The sequence below is a fragment of the Hyaena hyaena genome, unplaced genomic scaffold (assembly GCF_003009895.1).
Source record: "Hyaena hyaena isolate Hyena2069 unplaced genomic scaffold, ASM300989v1 scaffold_231, whole genome shotgun sequence".
In the NCBI taxonomy this organism is placed as follows: domain Eukaryota; kingdom Metazoa; phylum Chordata; class Mammalia; order Carnivora; family Hyaenidae; genus Hyaena; species Hyaena hyaena.
In genome coordinates, this window is record NW_024080862.1 from 2,117,479 (window position 1) to 2,129,513 (window position 12,035).

Sequence of the window (12,035 nt, forward strand, 5' to 3'; positions counted from 1 at the left end):
TGCATGCGTGTGGACTCTGACGTCCCTTCCGTGTGTTGCTTTTGGATTGAACTGTGATTCTCTCTGCCTGTATCTTGTCTGTGAGATTCTGTGTTTCTGATGCTTGCCAAATATTGTTAATTTAATGAAAACGGTTCCCCGAAGCCAGGTGCGTTAATGCGTCCACTTGCAGATGTGGATTGTGAATAACAGGAGTCCCAGCCTTGGTCTCCCCCAGGAAAGGGCCTGTGTCTTTCATGGCTTTATTCCCATTTAGTACCTAACCTGGCCTTTTTGAGTTACCCACAGCGTATCATGAATATTCCCAGGATGTTTCAGATTTTATTGAGTAGGAAGAATAAACCTAGATTTGCACATAAATACAGAACAATTTCAAAAATCTTACATGTTTCAAGTCATTTCTTTGCTTGGCTGTCTGCTACTGTCACTGTGAGAACTGTCCCTGTAATTCATGATTAGTCTTAACCTGTCGAATCTTTAATGCAGAGGAATGACCACCTTTTACACATACACTTCTTAGAGCCTTATAATCCCCACCACTTGGTCACCATTTTTGAAATTTCAGTTTGCTGCCTCCGCTTGCTGGATGACCTTCCATGGAGAGGAGTCTCTGTAGAGAGTGGAGGCTGGCTCAGGAAGGGGGTCCTGGTGTTTCTGGGTTCTGCCCTGCCTGTACTTTGAGATGCCGTCCCAAGCCCCTCCGGTGGCTCTGTATCCTCCCCACCCGCAGACACCCAGAAAGGGGAGCACCCCTAGAAGGGAGAAGGGGCTGTCTGGGCTCTCCCAGAGCTGCTTCAGAACATAACTGCTGCTGGGGGCCAGGGGTACCTGTCTCCCCTCAAAAGAGCCTTTGTACCCACTGTGCTCACACATCCTCAGGAAGTAGTGGAGGTGGTCCCCTTGATCCCACCTGCTTTAGCTTGAGTGTATCCTCACCTGCTTTAGCTTCTTCTTCCCAAGCTTGAGTCTCTGGCCAGGGAAAGGGTGGGGGTGGGGCGGGGGACAATGCCTGTGTGGAATGCTGTCAGTGAGGAGCCCTGGGTCACATCTTTCTGAGCACTGACTTTTCCAGAGGAGGGCACACAGCTCATCCTTCACCTCTGCTTTCTCTCCTCACCCACCCTCTAAAGTGCCCTGCCTGTTTGCAGGGGATGATGTCTGCGGTGTCCGTTTTACACCATGGACGCACGCTGTGGTGGGAAACCCCCCTCTAGAGATGGCCCAGGAGCTCGTGCCCCCAGTGACCGGAGTGGGGCTGGGTCGGGTTGAGGGTGTGACAGCATCGTCCATTCCCAGCAAAGCTTCCTTTCATCTACCCATGAATGGCCCTGCAGCCCTGGATTTAAAGTTTTGGATTTAAAGTTTGAGCACTTTAAAAGTGCTCTCATCCTGATGAATCTCTGGGGCCTTAGGTGAACATTGAGATTGAACGGGTGGAATTTATCCCTGGAGAAACAGCACAGCCCTGGTTTTGCGTCAGGAACGGCCTGCACAGGGTTAACAGCAACTCTGTGCTGCAGTCCTTGGCCGCTGCACCCCACGTCTCCCAAGTTCAACCAAACTGACTGAGGCCATGGAAACGACTAATTTTAACAGTGCCAATGACATGCCTTATCTCTGAGCTTCCCGGAGCAGGGGCCGTTGCCCAGGCGTGATGAAGCAGCTCAAAACGGGGCAAAAGGAAAAGCTGGGAGGAGGGGCTCCTTATTATAATGACGGGTATTAGATGTTGACCCCACAGAGGATGAACACAGTGATACACTCATGCAACAACCAGGTTACTGCGATATATTTTAGGGAAAATAGTAATTTTTTTTAATGTTTTATTTATTTCTGAGAGAGAGAGCGAGAGAGAGCAGGGGAGGGTCAGAGAGGGAGACAAAGAATCGGAAACAGGCTCCAGGCCCTGAGCTGTCAGCTGACGTGGGGCTCGAACCCACGAACCCACGAACCCACGAACAGTGAGATCATGACCTGAGCTGAAGTTGGATGTTTAACCAACTGAGCCACCCAGGTGCCCCAGGGAAAATAGTAATTTTAAAACATTATTGTGTCAAAGCAAAACTCGATCCCTTCTGAAGGAGAATGCAAAGGCATGTGAATTTTTAAACTCCAAGTCTTCCCAGTGATTTCCACAGTCCATTCTTGCTGTGCCCCAGCTCCTAAGGGCTGCAGCTGATGGTGCTCCAGCATGAGGCCACTCTGGGAGCCAGTGTAGAGAGGTACTTGGTATAAAGAAAGAACCACAGCTGCAAAGCACAACCTTTCAGCCGTGCTCGCCGGTTAGGCTAGCCTCTCCTGTGGAGCTAGAGGCCAGGGGTGCCAGGATGGCTGAGACACAGACAGAGGCTCTGGGCTCAGGCTTTCATTGTCTGGTGGGCAGACTGTGGTCGAGCAGTGCAGGATGGCAGAGCTGGAGCAGGGGTGTAGCCTGAGGGGCTAGGAAGGCTGCGTGTCTGTGAGCTGGATCTTGAAAGGCAATAAGGCATCTGCATGGGGAAGACCGATGAGGAGTGTGCATGCTCCCACCTCCCCAACAATTCCCCACTCCTCTGCGCAGCGACTCCCCCTAGACTGGTCCCCAAAGCAATGAACTATGAAAAGAAGTCATTCATATGCATTTTCTTGTGAAATTTTTAAAAATTTCCTCAGTCTTAGAGTTCTTCACAATTTTTTTTTTTTAGGGAACGCTAATGGGATCAAAAAACCAGAGGAATGTAAATACTAAAAGCAAGATGACTTCCATTGCATAGCCCCTTAGGGATCACCAGACCAGCACACATGTAATCCCTAAAGCACTGAATTAAAAGCCTCCCGTTTTAGAAATTTAAGACTGTGCTATTGCCTTCTGGTGAAGGATTGTTAAATAATGCTTGTGTGTCTTTAAGTCTGTTAACCACTTGGAAATACGTGTTTCTGCTCCTTGGCTTTTTCTTTTTTTCATGTGGCCATGCCATCCTATGGTATTTGTGAACTGATTTTAATCTGCACACTTGATTTGGTACATTTGTAAAGCATTCTAAGACTGATGCTTTGGAAAAATCTTTGGTTTTACAACAGATCCTTTTCTCAAGGTGAGTATGAAGTTTATGATCTGCACACCCTGTGTAACCAAGCATGAACACAGGTGAAGACTGTTCTCTCTAGTGACAGTGTTCAATGGGAGCTCTGGGGTGGGGCGGTGGGGGGAGCCAGGAATGTCTTTAGCTTATGTTGCAGTTTTACATTAAGTTGTCATTGAGGAGATGGCCCTGTTATGACCAGGGATTGGAAAGAATGTCTCATTTAAGGCTATAAGCCAGGAAGATTACGTCTCTTTAAAATTGTTTAACTGCTTGTCCCTTTGGAAATTTTTTTCAGTAAATAGGCAAAATAAGAGGACTGTTGGTGTTTGGGTGCATTGCTTCTTTAGAATCCCTGCCAGATTCTCAGGGGGGAAAATAGTGGTCTTGGGCAGTAGGCTCACTTCCTCACCTGCAGGACCCACCTGATGCCAGGCATACCCAAGGTAAGGCCCACAAGGTGTGGTTCAGGTCCCCAAGAAGAGATTGGTAGATGAGAAGACCTGGGTTCTGGTCCTGCCGTTGTCACACACCGACTCTGGGACTTCACTGTATAGCCCTGAGCTTCGGTCTCCTTGTCCCTCAAATACAGATGGTCCCATCCTGCAGCGTTCTCCATAGGGTGGCTGGCTTTATGTCTAGTAATGAATGTGGAAGTTAAGGATCTTACCCATTGAATGTGTCGTCATCCTAAATCCATGGGCCTCCTCCCAGTTCCCTCTCTGGGTGAAATAGGAATAGATACAGGGGCCCTTTGGAAATTAAAGTGTACCGTTTTCTGGATTTCCCAGAACATGACCAAGAGAACTGAGCTTTGTATACACATGAATACTGTATTCTGTGTCCCCTCAAGAGGAAGCCTTTCAGGCTCTTTGTCAACTACAGAGTCTTCTGCAACTCCAAATGGTTGTGACTGAAGTTCTCTCTGACAGTGATTTTTTTTTTTGCACAAATTTGGGGGCATGGCATTTCTGTAGCATTGTGGTTAATGATACTGGATTTAGAGTTGGATAGCCAAGACTTGATTCTTTGCTCTACCTTTCTGTGAGATTTGGGGCAAATTACTTACATATTTAAGCCTTGCTTTCCTGGTCTGTGCAGTGGAGCTAATAATACCAAGCACATTTTGTTACATGAGGATTCAATGAGCTAGACGATAGCATGCTCACTCTTTGTTACTGTGGTGGCTTGATTGAGAGTATAGAAAATGTGGTTTGATGCAAGAAAAATCTAATCAATTCAGCCCTTTTAAACTAATAATAATTGGCCAAGATCAGCCTGCTCTAGTGGAAAGTCAAAGTCCTATATTATTTTCAAGTGTTCTATTGCATACACACATGTATATATAATGACATAAGCCAATGATTACTGAAGGATATTATTACATAAACCACCTCCTGGGTCTGCTTTAAAGAACATATTAAAATCATTTATAACTCATCTGTGAATTCAAAGCTTTGGTTTTGTCAACGTCTTAGGGAAAATATTTGAAACACTTTCTTAAACAAGCTTTGTCTGTTAGAATGTTCTTTGTAAGTAAATTAGGTTTTATGATCTAAGATTAAATGAAAACCCAGCCCACATCTCTACATTCAAAGTCCTTTATCTCTAAATTAATCTGTGTTCTTTGTGTCCCAGTAAGTTTCAATTTACCAGATCACAGGTATCTTTTTAAATCACTAATCCAATTTTATATTACTAGAGGCCTGTTTATCTTAACTTCAGAAGTTTTGAGGGAGCACGGATGAGGCGAAGCATTATAGAAAAGCAAGAGCCATTTTCAAAAGAGTGGGTCATTCTGAGTTTTACCATTGGGATCTTTCCATTCACCATTGTAGTTACATCAAATCGCAGGGTCTACACAAAGACTCAGGCATGGCTACTTTACTAAGTAATTGCAGGTATAGAGCAAATGGGGAGGAAAAGGTAGTGGTAGTGGTGGAGTGTGGACTGTGTTATATCAAGATTTTGTGGAATAGGATCAGGTTTGGGGCATCATTGTTTGCACCCTAGTTCATTTGAATTCACACCATCATGAGCCATGGTAGGTCAGAGATTGCCTCTGATTTCCTCCCCTTGAATGTTGGCTCAGAAGAGAAAACATAGCATGTAGATGGTAGTTGTATCACTTGTGAATATTTTCTAAATGGAGACATAACCTCTGGGAATAGGCATCCTTATAAATTATTCATGACTGGGATTAGATTTTGCTCTCATTCAACACTTTACCAGCATCTACTGATTGAAAATGAACACTAGAATTTCTTCCTATACATACTCCTCTGGCACATCTGCATCTTAGAAGAGTAGTTGGGTTGCTTACAGCCTTGAAAGAGGTGTTGTTAGGTAAAAGGATAACCGGGCTGCCAATATGACTGGGTGCCACTATGTCACAGAACCAAATTGTACTGAGTTCATGACTTAATTCTGTATCTTGACCAGCAGACTGAGAAGGCACATAGAAGTCCAGTGTAGAAATGAAAAAGAGGGTATAGGGTTCTCGGAAGATCATACAATTAAAAAAATACATTTTTCTTTGTGTAATTAGTGATGATGATGATCATGCTGCCAGAACTCCAGACAGAGGCATCTTTAATGACCACTTGTAGGAAAATAATGCTCACATAATTTAGCTGGGCTTGTCTTTGGTTTGAGTAGGCTAATATGTGAAAGATTTGTCCACAGAGTTGGATGTTTCCTTTCTTGAACATGGAAGCCATGTGGGTGAGATCAAAGGCTGAGGGGAAAATCCATGGCTCTTTAGTAACTTCACCTGGTTTGGCTTTGGTAGGACAAGAAATTAAGCCCGATTTGGCTTTGAATGGAAGAATGGTAAATTTCCTTTTTCTGATGAAGATCCAAGCTCAGCATTTATATATACTTTCAAACACTGAACTTTCTTGTTGCAGAGTTAAAAGGCTGTCGGGGGTAGCTGGCAGCAGCATCCTGGTGCTGTTGGTATCATGGTACCTGAAGTGCACAGGCTGGTAGCCACACCTGACATTAACAAGTGAGTGGTAACCTCTCTGCCGCTGGCTCGCAGCTACTGTTACCATAGAAATGGCTGTCGGGATCGGTGGAAACGAGGTAAGTGAAAGTTTTTGCTGATCCTTGTTTCCATCAAGCTGACGTCTGTTTCCCTGGCAACAGCGGTGGACAGCAGCCAAGCACTAGCAACAGATTCAGTAGAGCGCTGTCACTTGTCAACTGTGGCTATCATCTGTTTCTGACTGAGTTCCTTTTTTATAAGGCATAGCAGGGGTGCTATGCCCTTTGATGACCAGGGGGCACTTCTGGCCACGTGTGCCCTCCTGGGCACCCATTTTGCCGATGGAGAGCTCTGTATGAAGCAGCAGGTGCTCTAGCCGCAGTCTTCCCTCCACCGTGTTCTGGTTGGTTGATGTGCTGCCCAGGAGAAGGGGAGACTTAGTTGCAGGCATCAGCGTTGCAGGGCAAGTCTGTTTAGTCTGTTGATCCCAAGTCTTGGAGGAAGAGAATTCATTATAGTACTTTCGTGCACAGACCCAGCTCTTCATAAACTTGCTGGTAACTTAATGATCAAAATTAAAGCCATAATTTTCTTGTGTTTCCTGTTCGATTGGTGGCATTAACAATTGCTATCACTTTTACAACGAGAGGAGTGTTTGTGAGTTTAATCATTTGACTTCTTGGGAGAAACATATTGATGATTGCTCCTAAGATGCAACTGTCAACCTTATGTCAATCTCTCCTCCTCACCCCCCGCCCCCCCCACTTCTGTGTGATATTCTTTGATAGGCTGGTAAAATTGCTTACAGAGATCAAATGTTGGTAGAGCTGGGCAGCTGAGCATGCAACGACCAGTATTTTCATAGTACAGGGAGCTCTTCTTTATTAAAGTTCAGCCATGTTCCTTTCTTGGAGTTTCATTTTAATATCTCAGCAGATGTATCCTCCCTCACGAGACTGCTTTCCCAGGTCCCACAAGGTAGAAGGAGGCAGTGAATATTGCCTTGGCATGGAGGCTTGAGAGCACATGGATAGCATGGAGCGAGTTGTGTAGCCGCGTCTGGGTTTAAATCCTTAAAGGTATCATTAAAAAATTTTCCTTCTGAAACAAAACAAGGCTCTGATATTCAGCCAGAGCTGTATCTCTGAGAATCAAATGAAGATATGGATCCACAGTGTTATGAGAATTTAGACTGGCTGTCTAGAAGAGCACAGAAGAATTGTGGGTTTCCTGTCTCTGGAGGGCTTTCTGAATGACTGTGTTCCTCACCAGTCTGGACTAGGAAAGTATGCCTGGAGGCAGTATTGAGGGCTGACCCTATACTGCTTGGTTGGGTTCAACATAACAGACTAATAAGGAGCAGAAAATCTTGCTAGATATTTTTTTTTCCTCTTTCTTAGATTTGTTAAGAAAAAATGACTTGCTCATTTACCAAATATCTCCAATAGGAGATGTATTTGCCAAGTATCTACTAGGCACTGGGTTTCTAACAATGAGACAGAGCAGAGTTCTTGTCTTTATGAAGCTTTTATCTACTGGGGGAGACAAAGATTATAGTTATAAACTTCTGTAAATTCTTTGAAAGAAAGGTATGTAGTGCTGTGAGAGTATTGAAAAGGTATAGCTGACACCTAGGGGCTGAGGAAGAGAAGAATGAATGGGTCGCCATCATATCCAGGCAAGATGGAGAAGGAGGCTGGGGGAGGGTATTCCAGTCAAAGGAAAGGTTATGCAAAGGCCCTGCGGTAGGAAGGAGCAGAGGATGTTGGAGTAACTGAGCAAACCAGGGTGGCAGGCACCCAGGCAACAGGGCGAGGAGGGTGGAGAAAAGACACTGATCAGCAAAACCCAGATCAATAAATGTTGTTCTAGGTCATGTCACAGATTTTGGTCATTAGCTGAAGGGTAAAGGAACCAGTGATGAATTTTAAGCAGGATGTATGTGATTATATGGATTTTATAGAAACTATTCTGTGTTATAATGTCTTCAGCTTACCTTCATATGTGCCAAAAAACTAAGATGACTTTGTGAATGGGAAGAAGGATGGATAGATAGGTGATAAAGAGAATGTAGGAAATGTTAATTGTGAAATTTAGGTGGTAGGCATATGGATGTTCCTGCATAATTCTTTCTACTTCTATGAAAGTTTGAAAATTATCGTAACAAAGTGGAAACATTTGCATAAAGAAATCACTCTGGCTGCCACAGTATGAATGGATATGAGGAGACCAATTTAAGACTGTTATAATCCACTTCCAGCCACAACAGAGTAACAGTTCCAGAGTGGACCTTTTACCATAAACAGCTATAAAACTGGCCAAAATTTATGAAGCAGTCCCCCCCCCCTCAACAATAGAAATAGGCAGCACAGGATTAGGATCCCTAAGAGAAGGGAAATACATCAAGTAAAGCCCCACAACTGTCCTGGCCTTCTGCCTGGAGACACTTTCAGAATTGTGGCACAGGAAGCAGAGCCCAGGAGAGAACAGCAGTCTATTTGCAAAGAGGCAAAGAGCAGAGCATAGGCTGTCGAGACAGCTGGAGTTTTCAGGGCAGAGTACCGGAGAGAGGTGTGCAGAGAAGGGGCTCTGGAAATCTAACTAGGGATTCTCTTAAATCCTTGATTATAAACTAAGCTGCTGTGTGCCAGGTGAGACTATTGAGGCATGGTGGAGAACAGCTGTTTAGAAAGCTGTGGGCTGCTGGAGACCTCACAATGCTGGGAAACAGAGGGGTTCAGATCAGCTGACCTGGACTGACCTTGATGAATACATTGGACATTCAACTGAGACTTCAGATAAGCTTGGCCTTGAGAGGGGGGCTACTGTAGCACTATAGTGAGAGCTACTCTAGACCCGCCTTAACAGAGCTTAAAAACAAGCCTCAAAAGGCTCAGGTTAAGTGGCCAATTAATTAAATACCTGCCAAAACAAAAGTCAACACCCGTTACAGGAAGACACCAAAATCCAGATGTTTTCCCCAATGTTTCTTCACATCACTAAAATCACAGGATATGAAAAGATGCAGGAAAACCTGCATAATCAAGGGAGGGAAAGTCAGTGGAAACAAATTGAGAGATGACAGAAGTGCTACAGTTAGACGTCGAAGACTTGGAAATTGCTACTATAAACCTGTGTAAAGAATTGAGGGAAAGGATGGATCTATTAAAGGAACAGATGGCAAATCTCAGCAGAGAAATCAAGGCAATACAATAGCCGGAATAAACAGCAGATGGAACACTGGAAGAAAAAAAAGATCAGTGAAGTCTTAGGACAATACTAATCTGATATATGTGGAATTGGAGCCCCAGAAGTAGAGGAGAGATTGGAGAAGAAAATAATTTTTAAATAAATAATTGCCAAAATGTTGCAGTTTATTTGAAAACTATAAATTCAAAGGCCAGGATGCTTTATAAACCCTAGGCAGTAGAAACACGAGGAGAAGCACACCTAGACACATCAAATGCAAACTGCTAAGAATAGAAACTAGAGTATTTAAAAAGAAGCCAGAGAGGAAAAGGCAATTATGTGCAGGGGGATAGTAAGATTATACACTGATTCATTTTCAGAATAATGTAAGCCATAGAACAATGGAATGGCGTCTTGCAAGAGCTGAAAGAAAAAGACCAGAATTCTGTATTCAGCAAAATGTTCTTCAAAAAGTTAAGATGAATTAAAGAAATCTTTGGAGAGGATTGGTCACCAGCAAGTCTGCACTACAGGAAGTGTTAAAGGAAGTCCTTCAGGCTAAAGAAAATAATACCAGATTAAAAATATATGTACATTAAAAAATAAGGAACACCAAAACCTGATAAATGTGAATAGAGAATTTTTGTCACTTCTAAATTTCTTTAATTTTTTTAATGTTTTTTTTAAAAAATTTATTTCTGAGAGAGAGAGGGGGAGACAGCATGAGCAGGGAGGGTCAGAGAGAGAGGGAGACACAGAATCTGAAACAGGCTCCAGGCTCTGAGCTACCTGTCAGCACAGAGCCTGACGTGGGGCTCAAACCCACGAACTGTGAGATCATGACCTGAGCTAAGTCGGATGCTTAACTGACTGAGCCACCCAGCCGCCTCCTAAATTTCTTTAAAAGATGATGAAAATAATAACAATCCTCTGGGAACTAAAGTTGTAAAAAAAAAAAAAATCCTATATGACAACAACAGCACCAAAGATAGAATTAAATGGAACTTTACTATTGTAATGTGCTTACATTATATGTGAAGCAATATGCTATAAGTTCATCTAGAATGTAGTAAGTTAAGGATGCATATGTGAATCTTTAGAGCAATGGTTTAAAAAATAGTGTTATCTTAAAAGCCAGAAGAAGAAATAAAATGGAATCCTAAGTAGTTGTTGTATTCAGTTATTCAAAATAAGGCAGGAAAGGCACAAAGGACATGTAGGCTGAACCAAAAACCAATCGCAAGATGGTAGACATAAGTCCAACCACTTCAGTAATTGCATTAAATACAAATGGACACATTTTAATTAAAAGACAAATTGTCAGACTGCATAAAAATGCAAGATGGTATAAATTTAAAGACAAAGATTTTAAAAAGCAAACAAGAAAACACCGAGGTAACTATATTAATACCACATAAAAGGAATGTCAATACAAGGAGTATTTCCAGAGATAGAGGTGTCTCATAAAGGGATCAATTGATCAAGAAGACATGATTCTAAATGTGTTGCCACGTAATAAGCTTTAAAATACATGAAGAAAAGCTGTAAAAATTACGTTTTCCAAATCATTTTATGAGGCCAAAGTAACCTCAATACCAAAACTAAATGGACCTAATAAGAACATCTTTCACTAATAGAACAACAACAACAAAAAATCTTAAATGTTAGCACATTTAATCTAGCAATAGGAAAGGAACAACACTTCAAGCCAAGTGAGTTTATACCAAAAATACAAGGTTGTTTCACTGTTGGAAACAATGTAATTTAACAGATTAACCAAATGAAGGAGAAAAATTAGATGATAATTTCAGTAAAATAGAAAATGATACAGACAGTATTCTATAACCATAATAAAAACTCCCCAAACTGGGAATATATGGGAACATCCTCAGTCTGAAAGGGTCATCTACAAAAAAAAAAAATAATAATAAATAAAAAAAGAAAGCCAAAACCCTAAAACTAAAGCTAAAACTTCACAAAACTGTAACTATTTTTAATGGTGAAAAGACTGAATGCTTTTTTCCCCTAAGATTAGAAACAAGGTAATCATTTCTCTCTTACCACTTTTATTCAGCATTATACTGGAAGTGCTGGCCAGTGCATTAGGGCAAAAAAAAGAAAAGGCAGAATGATTAGAAAGCAGAAACTCTTTTCTATTCACGAAGTGACCTAAGACCTGTTAGAATTGATAAGTGAATCTATACCATGGAATACTACATGGCAATGAGAAACAATGAAATCTGGCCATGTGTAGCAACATGGATGGACCTTGAGGGTGTGATGCTGAGTGAAATAAGTCAGGCAGAGAAGGACAAATATCACATGTTTGCACGTATAGGAGGATTAGGAGGAACTTGACGGAGGAACAAGGGGGAGAAGAAGGGCGGGAATGGTGGGGGAAAGGGAGAGAGGCAAAGCATGAGAGACTCTTGAATGCTGACAAAAACTGAGGACTGATGGATGAGGGAGGGGGGGGATGGGCATGGAGGAGGACACTTGTGGGGATGAGCACTGAGTGTTATGTGGAAACTAATTTGACAATAAACTATTTGTAAAAAAAAAAAAAAAAAGAATTGATAAGTGAATAGAGCAAGGTCACAGAATACAAGATCAGTATACAAAAATTAATTTTATTCCTATATAGAAGCTGCAAGCATGTGGAAGCTGAAATTTGAGAACATATTTATGATAGCATCAACAAATTAGAATACTTAGGAATAAAAATAAGGAAAGATATGGAAGATCCCTACACTGAAGATTACAAAACACTGATTAATAAAATTAAAACTAGTCTA

At 42.2% G+C, this 12,035-nt stretch overlaps 1 protein-coding gene across 3 annotated transcripts in view; it reads left to right on the forward strand.

The window, feature by feature from the left end:
* Positions 1–12,035, forward strand: part of CACNA1D (calcium voltage-gated channel subunit alpha1 D) — a 303,488-nt gene that overhangs the window by 166,704 nt on the left and 124,749 nt on the right. The window lies entirely within an intron of this gene.